The sequence below is a fragment of the Bacillus rossius genome, chromosome 3 (assembly GCF_032445375.1).
Source record: "Bacillus rossius redtenbacheri isolate Brsri chromosome 3, Brsri_v3, whole genome shotgun sequence".
Lineage (NCBI taxonomy): Eukaryota > Metazoa > Arthropoda > Insecta > Phasmatodea > Bacillidae > Bacillus > Bacillus rossius.
In genome coordinates, this window is record NC_086332.1 from 36503843 (window position 1) to 36529120 (window position 25278).

General features: G+C 39.3%; 1 protein-coding gene across 1 annotated transcript in view; it reads left to right on the forward strand.

Moving 5' to 3' along the window:
• Positions 1–25278, forward strand: part of LOC134531268 (beta-1 adrenergic receptor-like) — a 212765-nt gene that overhangs the window by 64493 nt on the left and 122994 nt on the right. The window contains exon 2 of the mRNA XM_063366960.1: positions 3696–3809. The gene's annotated coding sequence lies outside the window, so the exon portion shown is untranslated. The remainder of the gene's footprint in view (positions 1–3695; positions 3810–25278) is intronic.

Genomic DNA, 25278 nt, shown 5'->3' on the forward strand with positions numbered 1-25278 from the left:
TATCCTTCTTCCGTAACACAGCTCGTGAATTTAACATCGCTCCAATTACCACTGACTTTCATAATTAACTTTTTTCAAATGCTACATTGAAAGAAGAAAGAGGATAGGAACAATACGTAATATTTTTCGCTCAGATATTAAAAAAAAAATAGTTCATGTTAATCAAAACGAATATTAAGTAGTGTATATAATTTTTATAGAATGTTACGTATTATTCAGTTTACGAAGTGCGATTTTGGTTAAAAACAAATTGATAAGAGTATTGCGGAAGAGTACATGATTGTTTTAGTCGCTGCTAAATGCATCCAATATCGAGTATTGCTATGTTTTTTCTCTTGAGTCGTTAATTCATATTATTATTATTATTTTTTCTGTCAAAGAGCCTTACAAAATGTTATGAACTACACGTTGGTGAGGTAGTTTCGTAGCAGCTTGCAGCGCAGGGGAACTGGCGGAGGACCGTGCGGTGGCCGCGGCCCAAAAAGCTGTCGTTTAGTAGTAGTAGTATTAGTAATAGTTTTTTTTTTTTGGAGAGAGGTTTAAAAATCTTCAAAAGACACCAACAGGTGGGATTGCTGGTAGTGTCAGATTTTTACTGACTAAAAAAAGTCCTCTCTTTCTGCCCTTCTTTTAGGAAGGGGGCCAGACCGGGAACCGCTTTCGCATTACTTCAGCCTGGCCCAGGTTACGCGACTAGGCGTTCTTCTTGGTCAGTTCTCAAGATTCTTTGCTCTCAGTACTGCTTCGGCGTAGCTCATTGTCTCCCAGTTCCGCGGAGAGCTGCTCATAAGGGGGATTATGTTTCCTGGGCTCAATTTGGCTCCGATTGTTTCTTCGGCCGCTTTTCTTTCTGTCTCCCATCTGCCGCAGTGGAAGAAGGTGTGGCAGGCATCATCTGTGTTTGCTGGGCAGTATTTACACGCAGGGCTGTCTGCTAGCCCCATGCGGTGCAGGTACGCCTCGAACAGTCCGTGCCCTGTGAGTAGTTGCGTTAGGTAGAAGTTAGTTTCCGCGTGTTTGCAGTCAGACCATGTTTCGAGTGCTGGGATAAGTTTAGCTGTCCATCTCCCTGTGTCCGCATTTTCCCATCTAGTTTGCCATTCTCTTAGGGTCTTCTTCCTTTCGAGTTCACGGGAGTAGTCGTCAAGGGTGCCCTTTGTGCGTCGTTCGTGGAGTCTTTGTCTTTCGTTTGCCATGAGGTCTATCGGTATGGTTTTGGTAGTAGTAGTAGTAGTAGTAGTAGTAGTAGTAGTAGTAGTAGTAGTAGTAGTAGTAGTAGTAGTAGTAGTAGTAGTAGTAGTAGTTATTGTTGTTGTTCGGCAATGAGGCCCCGCAGTGCGCGTGAAGTGCTCTTGGATGGAGCAAGGGGAGGGGGTTGCACCTCGCTGATAGCGCGGTCTGTTCGCGGCGCATCTGCGGACTCGCGTCTTACGAAGTGTGTCGACGGCTCGCACCCGAACTCCAGGAAAGAACGGTGCGGTCGGAGGTGACGATTCATCAAGGATTTTTTTTTTTACGTGATAACGTCTATTTGCTCGTTACAGCCATAATCGGGCGAAATTTCTTGTGCGACAAAATTATTTTAATCGCTGATAACTACGTGGCTGGTAGTAATGCGACGGAAATGGCTGAGCCCACGCGCAGCAATATTTTTTTTTTTCCTGTGACGTCATCGTGCCGTTGTAGGCGCCTGCGCGTGACTGTTACGAATTAGCTTTGTGTAAAGTTATGAATTGGCATTGATTCTGGACATTGATTCTGGTGTCGTTATGTGAAGATCTTGCGGATCACTGATAAAAAAAAAGTGAGATCATATAAATATTCGCCGGAATATAAGTGAAAGTCGGTAATAAATTGAAAATTACAAAATAAACACTGATGTTTCATATGAATCGTTAATGTGCTCGGAACTATAGAAAACGCAAGTCAGAGGAAAGTTCGCGTCGGAAGGAATCCATAAAAAGCATTAAAAGTCCAGTGACGAGTGAATGCGAGAGTAAATGTAAAAACTAATAATGCGTCAACAGTGGTTGAGCCCACAAAGGATAGATAATTTTTGTACTACTCTGTGTAACCATTGTATTAAAGAGATTAATTAAATAGCAATACGAACCACTTATGTTGATTTTATCCCGACATTTTCACGAAAAATCTTCAGCGCGGACCCAAAACTGCGCTTTTCTGTGGTTTTTAATTATTACTCTTAATGCTAGTTGAGTTTGAAATTTTAAATTACAAAGAAATGCACGCACACCATATAGCGGAAATTTAACAGGATGAAGTCCCATGTTCATGAACGTTTCGTCCAGATGTATTCAAACGCAAGATATATAGGCTACAACGTATCACGGGAACTATTTTAGCGTGGTTTATTTTGAAACTCGTGAAAATAGTTCACGTAACAAAAAAAATCATATTTATTTTTTAAATATTGAATTAAATATTACGAATTCGTAACTGGATATCTTAGCTTACAACCGACTACGTATTAGTATCGGAGGTGTGAAGTAAGTGTATTTTCTTTGTAACACAGTGCTTAAAAAAATTTTTTTTAAATATAAATTAACGCAAGAATAGTTTTTAACGTAGTATAGTAGCGAATTTAAAATCAATTTAAGATATTTATTGGTAAGTATATTTACATCGTAAAATTTTTCTTGATATCTATTTTTTTAATTTCAATTTGTGCCTTTGGTAGGGATATGCAAAGGAATATATTTTTAGCAGAAAAGATGTCGAGACTAGCAGAGAGTAAAAACACTGTAGCATCATCTGCGTTTCGTAATTGGTTGAGTTTCTTTCAGGTCTATTTATGCTGTCAGCACACCAATCACGAAACACAGACGTGCTAAAAATGTTTTAACACACCGCCAGTCTCGCAATATTTTTTGCGGAATCCGTGCATTACGTAAGATGTGAAAACATACCTTTGTTAAAAATAATGATTAATCCGGGATTTTTTTTACGTGAAAATAGTCTGCACTCCGCTGTCAATACATCTTACTGTTATGACTGCAGAATTTTTTTTTTTACATTTAGGTAGACTTATGGGCTGTATTTATTTCAATATCTTATGTGCATTTTCATTGGCTGATAATCAAAAAAGTTATGTCGCAAATATTTAGCTACCAGAAAATTTCGCGGTTTTTTTATGGCACCAGGACCAGCCGCACAAGCTTGTACACAAATTAGTCGTTGCCTATCGTCCATTGGCAGATGGCAAGAGACTGGGAAAATATCGCGATTTCCTCCCATGATAAACTAGAATCTAAATGCTTTTAATTTTTTTTTTTTTTTTTTTTTGCTGCTTCAGTGATTGGACCACAGTTTACCTCAAGGACTCTGAGCCAATGGAAGACATTCAGTGAAAAAAAATTGTCGATTCACAAGCATTAACAGGTGTCACGAATTGAAAACGCGAATTTTTCCTTTCTCTACTAATGACACTTGTCTCCTTCCTGCCGGCTTGCATATGATTGGTTCATTTGAGATTTGTAATATGTTATATTATTTGTCTCCAATGAAAACGCAGTTTTTGTCTATAATGGTACGCAGACCAGCTACTCTCTAAATAATAACGCGAATTTTCCAGGTGTCTGCAATTATGGACAAAGTGTATTGAAGCACGGCAAATAGTTTGTTTTTTCTGTGCGATAACTCTTCCAGGCTCTAATCTCCCCTCGGCGCATGCGCAGGTTCCGGTCGGCGCCTGGGCGAGAGGCGCTCCCGCCGCAAGATGGCGGCGCGGCTGCTGGCGCTGTTGCCGCTTCTCCGCTACGGCTGACCGTCCTGCGGCCCTTCTCCGAGCGGTGAGTGCCGGCAACGCCGCTTTCCCGCGCGTCCGCGCGTGGCTCCCGGTTGGTGTGAACGGTTGATTTCACTTAGCTGCGTTCCGGAGTTAGTGGGAGGTGGTTGGTGGTCCTCGTGGATGAGAAACTAAGTCGTATGAAACTTAAATGCTGCGTGAAAAGATCCGATATGAGCGTTGCAAAACAATTGCATGATTTCAGAAACCGGTACTAAGTTTTCATCTGACACAATAATATATTTTTGAAGCCATTTCTTCATAGAACTATATATATATATATATATATATATATATATATAGAGAGAGAGAGAGAGAGAGAGAGAGAGAGAGGTGAAGTACCAGGCGTTGCCCAGGCTGAACACAAGGTGAAGGGATTTTTTTCCCCCGATATCGGATGTAGACAGTAGTCGTCTTCTTAATTTGAACGTCAAGTGTGCAAAATGTAATCTAAACTTGTCCAAAATCTGATTTAATGCGTAGAAAAAAAGAGGTTAGAAGGATAGGAGGTGTGAGCAGGGAAAGTAATTATTCAAAATCTAATGTGTTCATTTAACTTTTGGTTAAAACCATATGTAGATCATAGTGTTTTTTTTTTATTTTTTAACGTCAGGTGTGCAACATTTCATCAAGGAGTGAAAAATTTTGCTTAAAGGGATGGGAAAGAGGGATGGGGTATTTTTTTTGAAATGTCATTAGTTAAATTAACATTTTTGTATGGAAATCAGATGTGGACACAAACTTTCCTCCTCTTTCGAACGTCAAGTGTGCAATATGTTAACAAGTTGCACCAGTACTATACTTGCTGCTTCATTGATTCGACCACAGTTTAACTGAATGACTTTGAGCCAATGGAAAACCCTCAACAAAAGAAGTATCGCCTCACAAACATCCAATTTATAAAGCTGTCAAGAGCCAGTAATCAATGAGCAGGCGTAATTTGCCCGAGTACATAGAGGATCGCGGAGTCTATCCTAAAGGTCATTGAAACAACGACTTTTTTCTTGTTCTTAGTTACGGATGAGTAGGAACTGTAATATTTCGTGCTTTCAATGACCTCTAGGATAGACTCCACTATCCTATATGTACTCGGGGAAATTACGCCTGCTCATTGGTTACTGACTCGTAATACCTCGTAACTAGGATTATTGTGATTCGATACTTTTTTTTATAGGTTCTTCCATTGGCTCAGAGTCCTTGAGGTAAAATGTGGTCCAATAACTGAAGCAACATGTAAGTAAACTATTTTGGATTCTAGACTGTCTCGAAATGAATCCGCGAATTTTTCCGGTCTGTACGGATGATGAGCTTTCATCGATCTTTAACATTCGCTTTGAGCTCGTTATGCCAGAATGTAAAATACGTCCCTCGCAGGCGCCGCGAGCGGCTGCTAACACGTCAACGAGGACTTTTTTTTTTTCAATTTAATCTCATCCTCGACCACTCGTCTGCACCAGGTTTCATTATATTATTTGCATTCCCGTTCCTCCCCCTTCCCCCCGCACCAGCAAAGGGTATACGAGGCGCGCACCCACGTCGCGGCCGCTGCAGCTCGACTCGTGATTGCCGATAATCGACTCATCGCTCAGTCGGATTAACTCGCTCCTCGAACAGCTCGACCCCTCCCGGTAGTGCTCGCTCCGGGGCCGCGCCGGCGAGATTAGCGGCTGCGTCGCTGGCGGCGCGGGGTAAACGTCTTATTTCCCGCGGACGGAAGGAAAGGTTAGGCGAGCAAAGTTTAAACGTCAAGGGGGGATTAGGCTCCGTCACCTTGGATTTATTATCTCTCGTTCTTTTTCTTTTTCTTTTTTTTGTTGCTATAATTCGAATTTTGAACTATTCATCCCAATTTTTTGGCATGCCAAGACATAAATCATATCTCCCAGACCTTCCATACCTTGTAACAACCACATACTAACCAGTATGTTCTAGTCTGCAAGCGCCGCGACTTCAACCTTCATTATAATCACACCAGTTCAACAAATGTTGACTTCGACAAGTAGTAGCCAAAGCTCAGTCCTATGCCGTTTTAAATTTAGCTGGGATGCTTTATATTGGAAGCGGTATAAAAAATTATTTTTAATTGTAAGATGGTGAGGCCTAACCCTTCTTCAAGGCCCTCGACACTCCGAGATGCTAATTCCATCTCCTTGTATTACTATAGTTTAAGGCATTTCCCCTGATATATTTATTCTGATACTGTTTTTCATTTGTTGTTGGGTCACAAATTTTTTTTCACCAGATATTTACCGAACGTGGTTTTCGTTACTGTAAAAGGTAACATAAGCGATAATAATTACGAACATTTGCGTGTATTTTTACCACTATTATATAGTATGTAGAAAAAATCTGTTGAAAAACTTTGAGACGAAACACGAAGTGTAAGGCGAAAAGCCCTGAAAATAAGTTATGACAAAAAATTTAATGTAACCAACACGGCGTATTGAATTTTTTGTTTCTAATTTCAGAATTTTTGAAGAAATATTCAAAAAATAACTAAAAATTCTTTTTGAATGTATTATCCAGCTGTGAGAACGCATATATTGATAGTTACGAATATATTTTCTGAATTTTTACAAAACGTGTAACATATATCGGGTCACAAAATATGCTACAAAAAAAGAACACAAATTGATGTGCTTACAAAGAACAACATCCGTAGAAAGGGTCCTATCTAAAACAATATGTCTTAAAAGTTGAATAAGCTAACATGGCGGTGCAAGTCGAATGCGCCACAGGCGAAGTTCTTCACAAGGATGTAATATTTCTCAAAAGGGAAGGAACAATGTCTCACTATGCCCAGGACCTAATGGAGTCGGTGTTTTAATCACGAGACGAAACTGTGAAATGGAAAAAAATTTGCATGCATTAAGAATGGACGAAACAAAACAGTGTCTCAGTGAGCACCAAAGAGAAAAAAAATAATAACCTTTTTGACGAAAACATGAACAAGATGGAGGAAAATAACCTGACTGGAGCATATATATATATATATATATATATATATATATACACACACACACAGGGTAATTATGAAGTCCGTGAAACATTTCATCAAATCGGTACAGCGAAATGGAGAAGAATAACGTAACAAATTATATACCGCGTGAAAGAACAACTCACACACATATACAAATGGTACTAATCTAACCACTGAAGAATGGTCGTCTATAATTTATTATTAGCTATAAAATATTATTGAGTTGTATTTGTTTTAAATTTATTTTAATATTTGGTGTTGGTCTTAGCTATTTTTTGATATTTTTTGAAGGAACATGATTGTAGGTTTTCGCAATTATATTATTTTATATATTATTTATTTTTAGTTACTTCAAAACTTTTATTTTTTTGTTTCTTATGTAATTATTACTGTACCAAATGCTACGTGATATATCGACTATAGTAAAGAACAATAATTCAATAACCTAAACTATTTTTGAAACTTCTTTTGTTTACTGTGACTTTTCCTCACACAAGCAAGTCGAGTAGCGTCGAGTTACGAGACCCTGAGAGGTAGGCAGCCTGTGACTCTCGCGTGTTGCAGACTGCCTATCAGCCGGGCGTAGTAACGTCGCGTTTCCGCAGGTCGGTGCCTGAGCGAAACGTTTTCTTACAGCTAGAGACACGATGTTCCCGCGGTTTATTTCACCCGTCACTGAAACCAAATCATTTAGTAACTGTTGATAAAAGAGGCGATAAAGAAATCTTCCATCCTATATGTGTAACTAATACAAAATCTGTAATAATTTGTAACGTCCTGCTGGTGAGAAGTAAGCCACGACACATTCCTGGAGCGTCAGGTGTCAAGACTCTCGGAGCATGCGATGAGAGAATTAAGCTGAAATTGCGAATACAACAGTGTCTACGATACATTCAAATAAATTAAGGTCCAGTGTATTTCGCTCTTTCTCCAGCATCTTGTTCAAACTAACATTATTCGTCTTATTTTATGAGTCCGTATCCTGGAATAGTATTTTCACAGACGTAAGTATATTATGATTTAATATTAACCTACATGTTTAGGCGCAAGCTTAGCACATCTTATTAAATCTGGAACCATCGTATATAGAATATAATGAAACTATTGAGCTGTAGATATTTTTGGAACTTTTTTTTTTTAGATTGTACAAGCAGTAAATATAAAAAATTACCTAAAAACAATTACTCTTACCTTCTTAACTTAAAGTGCAGTAAGCTATCGACATAGTTCAAATCAGATTCATTTTTTGACGATAAAGCTTTTTTCTACCCGTGGACGCGTAACTGTTTCCACCCTCAGTAAAATTCCGTTTATTCTCTGCTTCAGACGATAAAGTAGGTCACGGAAAAAAAAAAACCATGCAAGTTATCAAGGTCAAATTTTTTTTCATTCGTGCCACACCGCTGCAAAAAAAAAATAAAAATATCACCTCCGGTATTAATCTTCGGCGCCATCAATTAAAGTCTCGGCGTTCCTGAAGTGCGCCGGGCCGACAGCTCAGAACGTAATTACGGAATTCATCGGAAGAATGCGCCCCTGTTTTCGACTCCGCGGGGACATTGTCGTAGCTGGGACGAGTGATAAGTGACGTGGAGTCACTGACCGTGTTACGCCACTCGGGAACTTGCATCGCGGCGAAGACAATGACAGGAGGCCGTGGGGGGGCACATCAGAGCACGCCAGGGCACGTCAGAGCACGTCAGAGCATTACAGCACGCGGGGAGTGATTAATAAAACGTCGGACGGCGAGAGATGACAAAACATTCAGATCGAAGGAAATTGGACAATGGAAGTTTGAGGAAGTTCAGTTTCACGGGAAGGACGAGAGGAACTCTCGAGTGTGAAAAGCCAAAAGGCTCAAAACTAAGTGCAGTTAAACCTCGTCTTTCCGGACTAACTGGGACCAAAGGCAATCCAAACGATCGTAAATCCGGATAATCTGGGTAGTAAGCAAAATAAAATAAAGATCGCCGGATTTCGCGCGGCCATTGTCCGGAGTTGCTTGGCTTCTGGGTTGTAGCCGCGACGAAGGCGAAGATACCACCGACGTTTCGGTCGACATTGCAGTCGCCATCATCAGGGAGCTGTAGGATGATGGCGACGGCAACGTCAACCATAAAGTTTATTGATTATTTACTCCATATTTTCATTCGTAATGTAGGTTATGTTTTCCGTTTTGATTTGTATTCATGGTTTTCACGTTTTCTATTTTCTTTCTCTTCATTTCATTGCAATGTTATCCAGTCCTGAGTTATGATCAAAATTTCAAGTCTATAACTTATCAGGAAATATTAAAATTTAATAACAAAATCCACCGAACAGACATTGCCCAATGCGAGCTAATCAAAACGTGCTAAAAAAATAAGTTTTGTAATAAAAATACCTGGTTTATTATATTAATATAAATATATTTTATACATTATGTTTTACCTTTATTATTTATAAGAAATTAAAAAATAAAGATAACTTTTCACATAATTCCTTCACAAAGAACTCGTCCATTTTCTTCTGTTTCAAACATTTATGGTGTTAGAATGAAGCACGGTGACGCAAACGCGTTATCATCAATAGTTCAGCTGTAGCGCTTTCATAAACTCAACAAAAAGCATTTCATTACCTTAATTATACCATCTATGTAGTAAGTATACAGGTAATCGAATTAAAAAAATGAATATATGTCGTATCCATACTTACGTTCTTTTATGTGAACATTAAATAAAAGGTCTACATAACTGATTCGGATTATCCTGAGATCCGGATCATTGAAGGCCGGATAAACGAGGTTTTACTATAGTTTCAAAATCCCTGCTCTGTTTCACGTTCCTATTCACTGTCTTTCCAACCCGCCACATGACATAACCATCATAACTCATCCCGTGATAATACGACGCCGTGTTCCAGTTTGTATGGTATTTGTTAATTTGCATTTTGTGTTTTTAAGCTTACAACTTGAACTCTGCAATTGTAATTTTTTTGCAGTACATACAAAAGGAGTTCACATTTCAATCGGTTTGATTTGAAAGCAAATTATACTAAAATACACAGCAGTTTTTAATATTAACAGTTAATATTTTTTTTGTACCACATCGTAAAAAGAACACATTTAAAGGGAAATATTCTTCCAGCTTGGAATTTTATATAGTCTGTCTCACGCTTAGATTGCAGTACAGAGAAAAATGTGCCCACTGTTGCTATATCGATACTATCCAAAGTATAAAGTATAAGTCTTATTTTGTATTCTATCTATAATTATAAGTGTTGGTATATTTGAAATTTTACCATTTTTTTTTTAAATTTTCAAATACTATACCAGAATGTTTGTTTGAGAACGATACGAAAGAAAAAAATTCTAAATTCTAAATTGCAATTATTATTTTACAGGAAAAACTAAGTATATATAGCAGTCGATCACCATCAATAAAGAGGGATTTCATTAATGATTTAATATGGTCAAACAGAGACAAAAATCTTAATATTAGAGATATAATATAATTTGACAAAAAACCTTTGAAACCAAGATGGCCTTTTTCTGTTACGTTTCCGTAGAAGGTAGAATTTAATATTATAAGCAGATGCTCTTGATGAAATACGACAAAAAAAAATATTTTTCCAAAATTCTCATTACAAATTTTCTCTTAGAAAAATTTCAAGTACCTACTTAAAACAATTTTCAATAAATTAAAAATTTATGTCTAAAGGTTTTGGGCTCTTTTCGAATATCTGGAAACTGAACACATTGAAACAAGGATATCGCTCATAACCGGTGTCATGCACTGTAAAAAGAGAGCAAATGCCCTTTTAAACGCACACTGTAATGTAAGCACGAGTGACGCTATAGCATCTCACGAGTCGACATGAAGTTGCCTGTTCCAAGTCAATTTTGTATCGATATGTCGATTTCAGCTTTCCCATCGTCTGCCAATACCGAAGTCGTGCGTGGCCTTTGAAAAAAGAAATCGAGGGTATTGATTTGATGGTTATCGATCAATGTGGTTAAAATAATTTAATTCTAATAATAATCTACCTAGCTAGTCACAGGGATAGACAACTTTTATAATAATTATTATTGCGTTAATTTGTGCACCATTATGTATAATCATCTTTAGGAAAAAGGAGAAACCATAATAGAGTATAAATAAAACGAGTAAACTAATTTATTGTATTCACGTGATTAACTTGAGGACGATCGTTTCTGTCCCGGACGCTCTGAAATTAAACCCCGGAGGGTTTAGTTGGTCACGACCTTAACCGATTTCCCGCCGCGCGTCCAAACACACAGTTGGTTAATTCGGCATTGGCCGTGTTTGAGCAGTGTTTACGTCCAGCTGTTTGGCTGGTTTTCACTCGGAAGCTGACAGAGACCCGCTTGTAGTGGGACCAAACCTTCGGAGCCTCTATGTTGTGCATGCGTCCAGCGTTGTGTGCTCGGGGTCGTTCATTTTCACCGTCTTTCCTTGTGAACAGCTTCTCCCGCAAAGATAACTCCAGTCTCACTTTCTGCCCAGGCGCACCCATTTTTTTTATTGTGGTATTTGAAATTTTACATTACGTAATGAGGAGGCCCGGCACAAATTGTTGCCCCAAATCCCATTTTTTCTCTAGACAGCCCTGCCTGTATGACTCGCTAGTGACCGTGAATCTGAGTAGTACTTGTATCGTCGTTTTGTGCCTCACTTCGTCACGGAACTGATTGTAATTCAATACTCGTGCATTCTTGTAGAGAAATAACGGTCTGCAGGTGGTTCTTCCGCTGCGTTTTTGAATAACGGGAGATTCTATTTGCGCGGAATGGCAAATGCACTCGTGGAAACTATTACCAAAGTTCGCGGAAGTCACTGCAGTTGAAGTAAAAATATTTTTGAGAACAACTTTTCTGAAGTTTTTGAATATATTATTTTACGAGGTCACGTTGTTGTAACATTATGTCAAACTCATATTTACTGAAATAATAAGTGAAGGTTATTTAAATAAATAATATTTGTGCACGCATTGAGAAAGCAAACGCTAATGACTTATTTTTTATTATTTACTTTTGAAGGGTTAATAATGTAAGTAATTAACTCGAATTCACGAAGATTGCAATTATTTTGTAAGCTCAACACCACTACAAACAAATATTACTTAATTATTAAATATTTTTAGAGCTTTTAATTTTTTGCATCATTTTGGATGAAATATATTTTTGTAAAACAGTTTAGAATAATTTACATGAAAAATATTTTCGTCCATAAAACAGTGTTCTCAACTAAATCTCGTAAATATTTACTTACACAGTTAAAAAATTGTAATGTCCTTGTACATGCATTGTGATAAACTTTTATTGGAAATATTCTACCCAAATATTATATCTTTCCAATGCATTAAACGTTTCCATTAACAAATGTAGGAAACATACAATGGATTCATGGGAAGTATCTTAACACAGAGTGTTGCTAAATATCTTCAATAATATTTTTAGGAACGTCAATAATTTTTTCCATTGTAGATTAGTTGCCCAGTTTTGGGAACGTGCAATTCTATTTTGGTGAGAGTTGCGTGTTCCATTTATAAACATTGAATTGATAATATGTATATTTTTCCCAGTTGCCTTGATTTTTGTTTACCTATATCGTGCGACGAAAACCCCACATTTATCCTTTAGATATCGACGCAGTTTCTTCTATGACAATATTTATTTTTACACTAGATGAAATAATTTAAATTGTGCAGCGAGAAAAAAATAATCCAGGTTATCAAAAGAATAAAATTATAATATCCAGGGATCATTGAATGAGTTTGCAGCTTGATGTGGCCTTATTAACATGTATCAATATCAAGTTCGAACCGAGTGGGGTTACGAAGCGAAGCCACTGACAGCGTGGAGTTCCCGTCTCTTTAAGTCTGCCTACGCAGTCACGATGAGCACCGCCGACGCTATAATCCTGCCTGCCGAATGCAGTGGCCGTGGCTTCAGTCGACAGAACACTTCGAACAACTTGCTTGGGAAGATCTTCGACTCGGTTTTTTTCCCCATCATTATTTACAGCACGACTGAATGAAGTGGAAAGGGAGATCGATCATACCCGTTACGCTGGACATCGTATCCATTGCAAATGATACTTCACTCGTGAAGTGTTACTTATCCTTTCCCTTCCAAGTGTTTATTTTCTTTCTCCGGGAGGCGAATAAGAAAGAGGCTGGAGGAAACTGTGGATTACAATCAGGTCGAAGAAGGTCCTTGTCAATTGATGGATAGGAGAAAGTTGCTCGATCGGTCGACGTCATTTGCTGAAGGTAGAGATAAGTTTCACCGTCTAACGTTTAATGTCCATTTTGATGACAGGACATCCAAGGTCATAGAGATAACCTGAACCGCTTGGAAGCCGACTCTGTGGTTATGCATTGATATGCTTCATGTGTTAAAGACCGAAAAGGTCGTATGTATCCGTTTGCTAAAACTTCGATTGACCAGCAGTTCATGCGGAGACGTCTGCGCCAACAACCAGTAACTGAAGAAACCCCTTCTAGACTCTCACACAGGTGCGGGCCCAGCATTGGGGAAGGAGGGTGGTAAATGGTCGTGGGGGGGGGGGGGGGGGACGACTTGCGGCACCGTCCACGATCCACCGAAACACGTACCGCATTCCGTGATTACGAACCAACATGCGGTGTTTGTTTCCTTACTATCCGCGAGATTTGAGAGCCAAGGCATATATTAGTGACGTCAAAGGGCCAGCAACCACTGGATAATTAACATGCGCGCTAAATAAACTACTGTGTCAGTCAGTGAAATATGATAAATTTGTTTCACTGATAAAATAATTATACTTTTTTTTAGCTTCAAGTTTATTTCGGGCATTTAAACTTAATACTTATTTAATTGAAAGATGGTGTAAAATAAATTTGTGTCGTCAGTGTTACAATACCTGCGTATTGCCATAGTCAGAAATACTACCGTAACAGTTCCTAACCTCAAATATTGTTTACGTTAGACTTTATTGTAAATATGTTTGTCTCCTCCACAGCTATGATGAAAAGAAAATTGCGCTACCAAAATTTCACATTATTTAATACTTAACATAATTAAATTACATCGCTAACCTCATATTCATTTCACACCAACAGGCTGATTCACACGTGATATATAAAGTAGCACCTGTGTGACATATATTGTCCGGAATGCGCGTGCTCACACTCAAATGTTACGGTAAGTACCGCAATAACGTCACCAATGGTCGGAGTTATGCGAAAAAGGTCGTGTTCGTGATCACGCAGCTTCTTCCTGCGGGAATCTCGACGACCGTCGATGTTTGCCGTGTCTGGCGTCGCAGCATGCGTGTTCACAATCAGCCCCCTTGTTAACAGCGCAGGGACGCTATGGGCGACACAGGCTCGCGCATCACACGCTTCTTCGCCTCTATGCGCCAGCCACAGAACTGACGTTCAGTCTTCGGGTCGGTAGCGCGCCTCTTGTGAGACGTGTAGCGGTGATCCTCTAGTTCTATGGTGGAGTATTAAAGACAAAGGTTCTTTTTACTTCGCTATACCATTTATAATACTGTGTGTAGAAATTTCGTACCTAGAAAAGTCCGTGACAACACCCGTTTTAGCCTTTTTCACTTTCCTAAAAGTACACGTTGTAGACGAAACCATGTAACGAAACTTATGTAGGCAAGTGCAATGGTGCTTAAATGTTAACCGCCTTTAAAAAAAAAAATTCTGGAGTCGCTTTTAAATGGCATGTTAACAACTGGAGCTCTGTAAGCAGTTTGGTTACCTTAAGAGGGGAATTTAAAAAAAAAGTAATATTCCCTTAGGCTATTTTAATGCATTTCTGACACCTTCTAAAGTATATTTTGTATATTTATATATTTAAAAAATGTATTTTTAGCTATGGGAGTTATGGGAAGACTGGCGAACGCCACTACCATCCCTCTCTCAGGACCACCACGAAGGTTGGGAAAAGATACAGATGGAGATCATAGTCCGTTTCCTGGTGAGGGGGGGGAAGACTAAAGGGAAGCGGGAAATAACTGTACTACACGTACTAATATAGTGGCCGTTTTTCTACAAATGTATCAGCAGAACTTGTATTTGAGGTTTAAAACGCTGGAGATTTATGCGAAATTGATAGAATTTAAGAACTAATAAACTTCCACGTTGCTTAAAGACGAATTACTTCAGAAATATATTTTTTTAAACAAAAGATTGGGCGTGAGTGTAAGTAGAGCAAAAAATATTTTAATATTATTTAATGTCATCCAGCTATCATTTCAAATCATATCAATATATTGAACTTTACCTATATATATGTAGAAGTATTAACCGAGGGGAAAGGGGGACGGGACGGATTTAAGTCTGACGGCTAATGTTCCATCTGGATACTTTCCTAATCTCTGTACCGCCACTGCTCACACAAACTTATCCTATAGGTCATTGAACCCACGACTTTTTTCCCAGCCCCTAAACATGTGAGGTTTTGCGGTCGAACCATCACATAGTCCATGCTTCACCACAGCAATATGATTCCCTAAGCGATCTTGGTCATCCTGGACCTTTTACCCGCTCAAAACCTTCCAGATGCGTTTCAGGCCCTCGAGTGATGTTTACAGCGAGAAAAGTTCGGGAATTGGGGCAATGCAGTGTCGCGGGTTAGTTCAGAAGACTCTTGAGCGATCTTACCACGCTTTATTGGACAAGCGCACATGCATCATTTGATTTGTCAAACGATTCACCTGTCATTCGTCTACTAGGGAAAAAAATTCGAATTTTTGCCAGCTATGGCAATCATTAAATTGTAGTCAGCGGACTCACGTTGTGACAAGAGCATTCAAAGGTTTATTATTTTGTTAAATGTTGTTTAAGGCAATGAAGCGTTTCGTGACCACAGCAGAAATTCGAGACAGCGTTAAATTTTGATTTGAAGTCTGCGAATGAGATGATAGTTTCTTGAAAAGTTGTATTTTTTTTCCATGTATCGTGCAATCGACGTGTTTCCACGTCATCTTCCATCGTTTTGAAAAAGGCAGTAGCACATTTTAAACTCTTCCATAGACAGACATCACTGAGCCTATTTCCCACACAGGTGACGGTTCTGAGCATCTAGGCTGTTCTACTGGGAGGTTTATCTTAAGCAAAAGGGGACAGTGGGTCAGTTCGCGCGCACGGGGATGGATCAAAGCGCCCCCAGAGACTGCTGGAGAGAAATCGAGGCATCGGCGCGCAAAAGGAGCGCCTCCACGACAGTGCCGCGGGTTCCCATTCGACTAATGGAAGGCACTCAGGATCCGTCCGCGCCATTCCGCTGCTGGAATTAACCGCGTAAACAATTTTCGCCCTCCCATCCGTCCCTTGTCCCTTCCCCTCCGACGGCGTGCGTGCTGTCAAGGTCGTGCCACGTGTTTCAGGCGCTAAGTAATCGCACGTCGTAACGCCGTCCGACACGCAATGTTTTCTCGCTGCAGGTTGAAAGCGTTTTTTTTTTTTTGTCGTGTTCGTCCGTCACACGTCACACGACAAATTGTAGTCACCAGCTGGCACTGTCAACAGGAGATTGGGATGATTTCTCCGCGGTCAGAAAGCTTTGTGGGAGTTACACACACTTATATAATCAAGTTCATCAAAAGGGTGTGTTTCATGGTAAAGTTAAATTATTCGGAAAACCCTGGGCTGCCAGTCAGCCAGTAATACGATGTTGAGCGCAAATTAATGTTAATTATAGTAAATTAAAATTACTTGGCTTGGATTCACTGGGCGTATTGAGTCATTGCTTCTCATCCAGTTGTTTCACTGTCAGGTACGTAAATTGGTCGATTGCTCTGTTGGAGCTGTGTCCTTACGTCACTGGATGTATTTGCTGTTATGAACCGAGTTGTCGCACTAATAAGACAATGGGCTCGCACTGCAGATGACCAGTTTTCGAATCCGAGTTCGGCTTTCCTATATCGGCGTTTCTTGGTTAACAGAAAAATCGTCAGAAAAATGTTCAGGTATTTCCTTACTGTGGGCGATGGCCGGTTTCTTTCCCGATATCAGTGGTCAGTGTCCCTGCGAGTTGCTCTTAACGAGACTAAGATCACAAGTAATAAAAAATAATGTTACGTTCTTTGAATGGTTCTTGCAGTAGGGAAGATTGATTCAGGGTGTTTATTTTATGGCATACACCACTGCTGTTTACTCTGTATGTCAATAGTGCACAAAAAATTATGAACATACAAGAAAGGAAGAACACGCAAACACTCGTCAGTCTGTTTGTGCCTGGGGATGGGAACAGATATCAGTTCCCGAAACGCCGCATCTGTTGTCTAACTATTGTGTTCATCTGTGCTGTCGTCGTTGTGATGTTCAAAATATCTGTTTTGTCACATCGCTGGGTTTCGCTTGTGCGTCACTGTGTTTAGTTTTGTTGTCCGCATTATCTGGTTTGTATAATAGTTGTGTTCGTCGCTTTGTCGCTGTGTTGTCCATAATAGTTTTCTGTCTTTATTTGCTGTTTTTGTTGCTACTGTCTCGTCGTTGTCAGCTCACTGTGTCCACCTGTCCACGAAATATTCTGTGCTGCTTATGGGTATTTTTTGTTTAATTTTTTTACATCGGCTGATTTGAAGCTTTATTTCTGTGAGTTTTCGTATTCGTAATTTTTCCCCCCGTTATTGAGTTTTCTTATGACATACAGTGTAACCAGCAATTACGTTTGTCCAAAATAACGTCTTGAAAAATAAGGTTGTTCCGCACATTATTAATTAACTAAACCGAGACCTAAATCACGGTGATGGACTTTAGTTTGAAACTTGAATGAAACTGCAATCACGGCCACCTAGGACCGTACCGCCGAATGTACGCATGAGCACTGGCGGTAGGGGTGGCAATGATATATCGATATATCGGATATACCAATATTTCAGGTTCAAAATATCGATCAATTACCGTCGATATATTTGTGCCGATATTTTTTTCATATCGATATTTTGTTCCGGTAAAATAGAAATTGGATAAAATAATATTTTTAAAGTACAATCTATTAAATTATGTAAATAATTTGGTAGAAAAAATAATAAAATGGTGGACCGAAGGCTTCAGGAAAGAACAAATTATTATCTAAAATTAGGGGAAAATGGGAAATTTTGGAGTACACAGTAAGGAATTTTTAGGTTGGTAAGTTCAAGCATTGCAATGCAGTGACAGATGTATAATACGATAGACCGATATATCGGGAAAAAAAAGTATATTTTCAGGCCGATATTTTATCGGAATCGAAAGACTGATGTATCGATGTGTAAACATTTTTGCCATCCCTAACTGGCGGCCACCTGGCAGCCCAATGTGTACCCAAGTAGTGTTTAAAATCGACACGATAGATAGCGCTACTATAGCCAGATAGTTCTTTTGTAAATCCATAGAGTGCATCAATACTTATTATAAAATATTAATCGAAATTTCTATGCCGTAATTAAGTAATAAATAATAGCAAAAACATAAACTATTATTTAATTTTATTGTTTGTTTAATGTGGGTTTTCTACGGTAATGTGTTACCACCTGAAATCTTCTATTATAACGGAAGAAAATGAAATTATCAGTTATAATATATTTCATAATGTAAAGAAGAACGGTTTCGTAAACTTCCCCCCTCCCAAAAAAAAAAAACCGTTTGAGTGATCTGAAATTGTATCGAGGATCCTGGCAATAAACAAGTCTTGGGGCATTTATTATTATACTGTGCGAGACTAATAAATATGTAGTGCTCCGTTTGATCGTAAAAAAAGTTGAGAATCGATTTATTCAATATATTCCATCAAGCACTTTGGAACATGTTACTTAATTTGTGGATTCATAGACGGCAGTGCAGTCAGTCGGTGGTGCTATGAGGATACAGACGAACACCGGTGAGTTCCCATTCCCTCAGACGCGCGGTCGTCGCTCGCGGCTGCCAGGGGGTTTATCCCGGTCGCACAGTTGGCAGCCGTGCCGGTCACGTGGTCGCCCGTCGCGCCGACGGAAGAGACGAGACCCGCGCGCGTCCCGCCGGCATGCGGCCAGGGCGCACCACGTGCGACCCTACTGACGCCGCGCGCTGTACTGCGTCGTCAACACTGACGGCGCGCGGTGTACTGCGACGTCAGCACCGGCTCAGGGCGAAGAATAACCCCGACACCAGCCGTGTGCCCGGTGAGAGGCAGTGAGGTATTTTTTTACCATAAATTTGTAAAGCCATAAAATATAATATTCACTAACAGAGTAAATAAATGTCATAAGGTTGGTATCGTAAATTTTAGACAAAAGAAATAATGATTCTGTACAAGTCTTCTGCCATCTATTGAACTGGCGTGACAATAACTTCAGGTTTACACGCAACAATCTTGGAGACGTCTTTTGTCCGGTTCAGTATTTTCACATTTCTATTTGACTCTGTACATTTTCTCGTTGTTCTCTCGTTCTCCATCCTCGCATTCCGTCGCTTTTTCACAACCACCTCATATTTTTTATTTTATTTCACCGAACAAGGCGAAGATCACAATTAGCTTGACTGTTTATTTAGTTTTGTTTTGTGTCTCCATACGCAATAACCATGTTGTTGATGAGGCACAAAGCATGTATAAATAAGTTAATAAATACCAATAAAGGCTAGGAGCTTATACATGAGAAGAAGCATTTCGGTGACGGTTCAAGCCGATTCCTGGCGGAACTTAACAGTTATACGAGCAGCTCGTAGCTCACTTATATCTATCTGCCTTCAGCTTTGATGCCCGTAAACGAGCGGCATTACATAACTTTTACCTTGTGTACTTCTGAAGATATTTCGTTATGTAAACAACAGTCAAAAGTTTGTTTGTGGTAGCTGCTTAAGTTACGTTTATCTATTTGTAATACTTATGTAACAGAGAAGATGTAAATGAATAGTGATTAACGTGTCCGCCTAGCGTGGAGTGTATTTGTGTCAGTGAGGCGGGTTGAAAAGTGCGACGCTCTATGGTGCTTCTGGTGCGGTGTCGCCTCTAAGCGCAAGGCTATGAACTGGCTCACTACCTTCTCGTCTCTCATAGGGCAATTACGAGACTGAGATGGCATAGAAATTGAGGTAGAGGTTTTAAGAATCTGTAATGAGAGTTTAATATTAAAAAAAAAAAGTATTCGGAAAACAACCGTATTAGATATTTTCACTTAAAAAAAAAAAAAAAAAAAAAAAAAAAACACAGTTGAAAGACAAAATCCTGAAAAAATTCCACCATTCCGACCTCAGCGACTTTAAATGCTTTTTGTAAACAGAAACCACCACCATTATGAGCCACTTTAAAATCACGTGTGTTCTGAAGGCTCTGCATACCGTAGGTAGGTCCAGGTAGGTGGGTGTAGCTACGTTTTTATTATGATAACTAGCTAATGCCCGGCACGCGTTGCAATGCCTCAATAAGTTTTTTAAAATTTGTTTTGTGGTAGGTACACACATACAAAGCTACTCTCTATTTCTAATTCTCTATGTATATCATTATATCTCTTTATATATATCTACATATATATTTTTCTCTAGCTCTATTTCATATATCTATATCTCTCTCCTCTATAACCTATATCTCTATATATCACTCTATAGCAATGAAAATATTAAAAATCTGTGTTTTACCTATGTATATATATTTTTTAACCTATCATAGGTGTCACATAGGTACATAAAAACATGCGTGTATTCTAATGCAAACTGTGAAGAAATTTCGGAGATTTAAGATTTTTAACGATCTAAAATTTGCATTTTTATTTATATAGATATGAATAAGCGTCGAAAGATTAAAAAAAAAGATAACTATGGTTACTGCTGTTGTTTGTGTGGAAAGTGTCGCTGCGAGATGTCAGTCGCGAGTGTTTGCTTCGCGCTCCAGAGTAACGGAGCCACTCTACTGACGACGTGCGACGAGAGTGGCTTGCGCTGGCCCCGCAAAGTTACGGACGAGGTTGTAAAAATTCACTGAAGTTAACAAGACGGCGTTCGTGCAACAAACAGGCTATTGGCTGGTTTTGGGGGCTGCAGCCCGCAAGCAGTCCCGATTATTCGGGGAGGAAATTGCGGAACTTCCAGAAATTCGCCGCAGAAGTGGGTTATCGGAAGACGATGCGAAGCAGATTGGTGATTTTTTTTTTTTTTTTTTTTCAATCGGCGTTCTCTCGAGGTAACGAACGCGAGAAGCAGATCGTCGAGTTTCTCGACCCGCACGGGAATTCCATACACTCCCCCGATACCTCTCTCCGGTTTAACGGATTCAGCCCCGCAACCCCCCTCCTCACCCGACTACCCTACCGTCTATCGTTTGCAATTTTCAACTCCGATAATCCTGTGCTCTCAAGTTAAATTACTTCTAGTCTCGCGGTCGGTGGGAAGTCAGCCAGAGTGTTGTGTCTTGTAACTCACTCAGATGTAAAAAAAATAAACAGTTTTCAAACGAAGTCCCAAATATTTTGTGGCGGAAAAAAAAATCACGTGACCACAATTCCTACCATTTCCTTGCCATAAAACCTTCTCAGTCACAAAAAAAGTTAATATATATATAAAACTGTTTCGTCATTGTAAAATATTTGACTCTTTGAATTCTGATAAATTGTTTTGCCGTTCTCAAAACTATTTTTTAAATATATATTTAGTATGCACTCGTAAATTTAATCACGTGATGCCTTAGTTACCTTTAGTTCTCTTTGGAGGGATCTCCCAAAGTTTTAGAACTGTAGCTTTGACAGCTTACTTAATTAGATTTTTTTAACTTAATATTAATTAGCAGTCTTTTGTATCTTGGATTTTTAGATTTTTTCTATAAATTTATTTTTATGCTGCGTATTCAAATTTGAAACATGCGGGGGATTAGCAAGTTCATAGGGATAAAAAAAAATATTGGTTGGATTTTACGCTCACGCATCGTTTCGTGTTATGTTGGTTTGCGATCGTGATCATTAATATTTATAAATTATATCACTAGTTAGTTGTTTTTTTAACAAGACTTTACTACGCGATTCGTGTTATAAAGATATTATGAAGCAGAATGAATATACCTATACGTTTCTTCGTAGAGCGACCAACATAAAATGACGAATTATAACCAAATATTGTGATGTATCCTGCTACAACATTCGTTATAACTTCATGCCCAAGCTTTCATCCCGGTTTAAAAACCGGGATTTATTTCCAGGCTGATGTTTTCAGCCACCGAGAGAATGTACTGAACATCTCTCGCAACCGACGGAGTGTTATCTATGAAACAGCGATTTTAAAAATCATCCTTCGTTTGGACTAATGACTCAACATGCATGGAAGTTATGTTTGAAAAGTAATACATGGGTAATACTTTCATTTCTCTTTCATGTTTTCATTAATCTTTTTTTCTTATTTTTTTACATTATGTGTGTTACTTATTGATATGCCCTCGTATTTTGTGGAAAACACAAAGTTTTCCAAATTGTATACCTGTACAGCGCCTGTTATCGCATGCGTAATATTTTAATCAAAGGAAAAGGAATACGTACTGGAGCGCATGAAAAACGGTGGGATTGTTTGGTGATGCTTGACAAGAGGAGACAGACTGTTAAAGGAAATGGCATATCATAATTAATGAAGGATTTGCTAGTTATGGAGGATCAAAAGGTTTGTGTTGGACAGGAAAGTAAAAAAAAAAAAATATATTACTTCAAACCGATGAAGGGGGTTGTGAATCTCAAACAACATTTATATTATATTAAAAATCCTTGCAACAGCTAAAATATCAGTATTATTACACTGTGAATTGTTCACTAATTACCCAGTACACTTGACTTACTAGCCGGTCATGACAGCGTTAGGACTGGATTTTTAGTGAGCAGTAGCGTATTAGTGATTAAAATTACCAATGGTTTGTAGAAAAATACAATTTTTTTGTAATTTTTATTGTTTTTTTTTAAATAACGGAAATGAGAAATGTTTTTAAAACGGGTTCCTTGCACAAAAGAGTGGCACTGCTGTAAAAATAGAAACAAAATAAATAGTAGAAGTATGTATAATGAGAATTTTTTTTTCACGATACTGTTTTGTAATGGGGAATCAAGCATGAAGAACTTGTGCTTTTCGACGCACAGTTTTTTGAATAATTGACGACTGGATGGCGAGTGATACGTAAACATTCTCGGAGAGCTTCACGAGTGCGGCTCGTCCTGCGCTGCGCGGCGTCGCGTCGTAGCGACGTCTTGAAGCTGAACACTGCCACGAGCGACGTACCTGGTGCGTAGCGGAGACAACGCTACGTGGCGTGGAACCGTCTATACTGGCTCCTGAGCACACAAGCGCGAACGGAGGACTGTTGCTTTGTTATCTACCCGTCGTCGATTCTTTGAATATATATACTGTATAGTAGTCGCGAGTGGATAGGATTTACTCTACGTTTTTCAGAAGCGTATGATGAGCAGCTTGGGAACTTCACCGCTGCAGTGCGCTGCCGTAACGCCCTGTATCGTCTTTGTTGTTATTTACACGTTAGAGCGCAGCACTGTCACCCGCTGTCATTCCCCGCACCCCCCATCTATCATTCACTGCAAGGTAGTTCAACGGGAGGGGGAAGGGGTGTTTTAAGAGTTCGACACTTGTCCGCTAGGGACCACCACAAGTCGATGCCCTAGAGATGGTGGCGATTGCGGTGGTGAATTAACCAACTACATCAAAACCGTATTAGAAATTTTAACCTGGGCTGGCGACTTCTATACAGTATATATATTCAAAGGTCGATTCCATGCATCAGACAATGGCCAAAGCGAACCAGAAGCCATGGGACAATGTACTGGATGTCCATAAAAGAAATGTCCCAGTTTCAATGGTATATTATAACAGTTTAATTTAGTTTATTTACAATATTTACAAGTTTTTCTTACAACTGTTCAATATGTGCACCTTTCGTTATACGGCACACACATCCAACCTAAAATACAATTCTTCCCACACTTTGGTTAACACGTCCGGAGTAATGGAAGCAATAGCCTCTTCAATCCTGTATCTCAACACTGGAAAATCATTAGGTAGCGGCGGATTGGAGACATGATCTTTTATAAAGCCCCAAAGAAAAAAAAAATATCGCATGGCGTTATGTCAAGTGAGCGAGGAGGCCATCGAAAAAGACTGTCGCCTCGAACCATTACGACCAATACAACGGCCTGCCAGGGACGTCAACGTTCAACAACTCTCGTACAAAAAGACTCCAATTGCGAACGCACGTTGAACTTAAATTACAGATTTTACCAAACTGCAGTACACAAAAAGCTTTACGCTCAGGAGTCGCCATTTTGCGTAGGTGACGCTGCAAGCGAGAATAAACAACAAAGAAGTACTCGCGCATGCGAAAATCTAAAAATGAATTATTCTTTTATTGTGGCCTTGAACCAACACTTTACAACGCTTACAGTTGATAGCATTAAAATTTATAAACGGGACATTCTTTTGTAACGCCGGAATTATTCACGCTTCGCCGCCTTCCTCTGTCGTAACGGCACAGCGCGCGCCCGTCTGTTTGCTCGAGGGAGTGAGTTAGCGGCGGGGAGGATTATGAAACGCGGCCGTAACGCGGGCCTCCGGTCGCGGATGATCTCAGGATTGGCTTCCAAGAAGCGACGCCTGGCGAACCGCAGCGGAACACGAGGCCGGTGACGTCACGCGCGGACTGCAGACTGGGATAAACAAGCACTCGTCACGCCGCCTCGGGTCTACATGTGCATCGGCGTGCTTTCGCCGCGACTTACAACTGATACAAGCTCGCCTGTTCTTATATTTCACGTGGAAACAAACAAATTCGGATTAAAAAAAGATTGGTTGTCTGTAAAGTCGGTTTACGGACGATAGTTTAACGTGACAACGTCATAACAAAATATTGATGAAATGATTGCATACTTTTATGAATAAAATTGAATCATTTTTATTGAATTGTCACTATTTTGTATGGATACAAAGAAGGAGTGAAATGAAATCTACAATTTAATTGATACATTTACTTTTATTTGCACTCATTAATTCAAATATGTTTATTACTTTAACGAAGAGATTATTTTAACTATAGCTTTTATACATGTTTGCTATTTAACTTCTTCCAATTTGTGTTATTCTGTTAAGGATAGGACGATGATAGGAAAAGTAGGAAACGAATGGGAGTGTTTAAAGTTTAATGTGCCTCGAAAAAGTCAAATCGATGGTTGTTCCAATCGAGTGGGAGATAGATACGGCGCAAGCGTACAATGAGCGTAACGGGACACTGCGTAACGGGACACTTTTTCGTGCGTGCAGCCAGCTTTCATCGATTTATTAGACGTCACGTCAAAAAAGAACGTCAATGGTATATCAAATATCGTAACAGGACTATACGAGAAACTCTAGCCAATTAGCAAATAAATGGTTAATTTTAAAACAAGATTTAAATCCAACTTCGATAAAGCGTTCGTCTGCTGTATGAAGCAATATTGAGGGAATAATTTAAACTAGAAAGAACAGAATAAACCAGACCTAACACACGAAGTACATGCAAATA